We start from the raw sequence: 3,139 nt of genomic DNA, 5'->3' as shown, positions 1-3,139 counted from the left end.
AACACCTTTCCTCCCCGCTTCCGAGGGTCAGCTCCCCTTGGTTTCACCACAGGTTATATGCAGTCCCTCCCAGTCCTTTCGGTGAGGTGACAGGTGGCACAGGACGTTGGGGTTGTGTGCTTAATGGTTTTTATCTGCTGCTCTTTGCTTTCTAGTGAGTGTTCCTCTGGGCTTCCCAGTGTTGCTGCCCTGGTGTGGGACCTTCACAGGCTGCAGTCCCTCAGGGGTGTCCCTGCCCCAGTGGGGGTTGCCTTCTTGAAGAGTGTGTCTCTAGCCATGCCCCCGACACTGTCTCCCTCCATCTTCTCCTAATGCTCCTCTTCACATATCTCCTCACATGTCTTCTCCATGTTTTTCCTGCATCGCTTCAGCTGTCTCCAAACACATCTCCTCACTTAACTCCTCCCCTAGTGGCTGCCATTCATGCTTAAATATGTTTGAGTGGAGGCGCCACGTGCTCCTTCGGTTGGAGTTTTGACTCACCATGGGCTGGTCCCATCTGTTTCAAAGCCACAGGAGGCAGCTGTGACTGGCCCAGGGCAGTTCACGGCCTCCTCCCACACAGGTTGCCCCCACAGCCCCTGCCGCTGAAACCCTGCCAGTTTTGCCCGATATACCTCCTTTTTGTCTCTGCCCAACAACCTGCCCTTCTCCTGCAGCACGCTGCTGCCATGTGCCTCTAGCTTATCCCAGGTTTTACGTGCAAGGAACATTACTTTTAAAGTATTGGTGGTTATCTGGCATGAGTTACATACTGGAAAAAATGTAGGTTTTTTTCCCCATTAAACCCTTTTTCCTGGAATCACGTGATTAAACTTCCACTATATTTTTAATGTAAACTCATAACCTTTGTGCTTAAAGAGAAAATCTTGAAAAAGTAAACTGTATAAGGCAAATTAAAAAAAGAAATATTATGGGAATTATTTTTGTCTCTTAGCTTTTGGAGCCAATTCATAATGTGTAAGCCCTAAGGGTTTGCAATACCATGGAAGGAGCTGCTCCTCTGTTGTGTCCATATCTGCAAAACTATAATAACCTCTGTAACTCTTTTGTGTTACATCCCTACCAAATATGTTAGTTTACATTTCAGCACATTTTTGTCTGCTTAGGTCACAGCCTACAGTGCTCTACAAACTACTTGTCGAACGGATACATGCACAGTGGTAAGAATGGACTTGCTGCAGAGCATGGTCTGCAGCAATAAAGAAAAACCTGGATTTAAAAGAAAAACTATCACTGATGTTGCCCTTTATAGAGAGCATCGTGGGAAATGAAAATGCTCAGAATCTCTGAAGGTATAAGCTCTTAATTTTGAGTCTCTTCTGCAAGACATTTTTCTTAAGAAATACCTAGCTCTGCATTTTCCCCCATAACACTATCTTTACCTTCCTTCAGCAAGTTCAAAAATTTCTTAATGTGCTTGTCAAGCATAACTCAGCTGTACCTCATTCAGGGGGATATCACTCATTTCAGTCCCGTAGTGTAATAACTTCAAGACAGCCAACCTGTCATCTTTTAATGTGAAAAGCTATTTACATCAGAAACTGTTGATCAAGAAATTAATTTCCATTCCAAGGGTGACCATGGCTACACTTTAGACTTCCTGCAAACGTGGAGAGGGGTGTTTGAATTCCATGTTTTGCCCTTGAGATTTTTGTCATGTTGGAGCCTTGACCATCCAACCAGTATACACCTAAATCTTACATGCTGTAGTAGCGTGTATAACTGTATCAGTGTATAAAGGAGACATGCACCAGGCTGCTTACTACTGCTCCTTTTTGCAGGAGAGAAAAGCACTGTAGCTCAGCTTGGGGCCTTTGCAGAAGAACATCAACACGAGGGTAAGTCTTCATGAATGAACATGATGTTGTCAGATTTTCCCTGCTTTTCCTCAGGGGGTTGTTATGACTATACCTGTGGAAGCAGCCTCCAGACAAGGAGGATTTGCTTTCCTTTATTCACTATTTAAAGCCAACCCGAAGGGATATTTACTTGTGATAGCCACAGGGGTGTGGCAGCCTCACCTTGTGTTTCTCTTAGGTTCCTTGGCCTCAGCCTCTGTACACCTTGAGAATGGCAACGCAACCCCTTCCTGCAGATGTGAGGGGAGATTTGGAAATACAGATGTGAAGGCATGGAGAAGGGCAGCTGGATCAGAATTCAGCTAAGCTGTTGCAAGACCACTTTGAACCAGTTTCAGCGCAATCACCCAGTGAGATACATCTGTGCAGTTCATTTGGATGTGCGGAGGGGAAAGTCAAGCTTGAAGCTCAAGCCTGGAGCTATGTGCTGTGTGCAAGTAAGCAAGGTGTGCTTTTGAAGGGTGGAGAAACCACCTTGAAAGGTTATGTATGAAAATGTAGGTGTCCAGGGCTAAATTTGCCACTCCTGGTCAAGGCTATATGCATTTTAAAGTGTTTTAAATTCAGACATTTGATTTGACATGGTTTAATGAATTTGTGTCTCCTCAGTCTGCCATGAACTGACTTAAAACCAATACAATCCTGAGGTATAAACAAGACCTAAAAGAAGAAAAAATAAATCTCAATAGATTATGTATTTTCATAGTCTTTAGTTAGTCAGGAATTGTTTCCTCTGGGCAGTAGGTGTGGTCCATTACAGAACTAGAGAGAAGCAGAAAAAGCTTTTCAAATATTAAGACTGAAGAAGGCCATACTCTCCTGAGTATTATATACCCTGACAAGTCATTAGTTCCAGCTTCTGGAGTCAATTAAATATGGAAAATAATCTGGGTGCTCATATAAAAAAGAAAAAGTATGCAAGGGCATGCTTTGGAAACTTTGGGAAGTTGAAGTCAGACTTGCAACTTCTGAAGCCCTGATTCGTCGTTCCTGAATGTGTGGGATTGCTGATGTGGTCAAAGATTTAACCCTTAAAGAATGAAAGGCAAGTCACATCCTGGGGGTCTCTGTGATGAGGCATGTCTTGCTTGTGCAGCATACTGGAAGCCCAGAATATCTGCGTTCCCAATGTATGTATGTGTCAGGGAGAGAGGTGTCATCATTTTGTTAATTCTTTTTTAACACCTCGATAGCTATCAAAGCACCGGTTTCTACCCCACTCATTCCTCACCACCCGTCTTCCACGTAGATGTTGCAGTAACATGCTGTTATTTTCT

At 43.7% G+C, this 3,139-nt stretch overlaps 1 long non-coding RNA gene across 1 annotated transcript; it reads left to right on the top strand.

Moving 5' to 3' along the window:
- The first annotated feature begins 1,167 nt into the window (after positions 1-1,167).
- LOC142404743 (uncharacterized) lies at positions 1,168-2,255 on the top strand. The gene is made up of 3 exons (XR_012773943.1): positions 1,168-1,295; positions 1,785-1,841; positions 2,041-2,255. It is a non-coding gene; the product is annotated as an uncharacterized LOC142404743 (long non-coding RNA).
- Positions 2,256-3,139: the final 884 nt, after the last annotated feature.

Source organism: Mycteria americana, chromosome 1, assembly GCF_035582795.1.
Source record: "Mycteria americana isolate JAX WOST 10 ecotype Jacksonville Zoo and Gardens chromosome 1, USCA_MyAme_1.0, whole genome shotgun sequence".
NCBI lineage: Eukaryota > Metazoa > Chordata > Aves > Ciconiiformes > Ciconiidae > Mycteria > Mycteria americana.
Note: the sequence above shows the minus strand (reverse complement) of the source record. Positions and strands in the feature narration are given on the sequence as shown.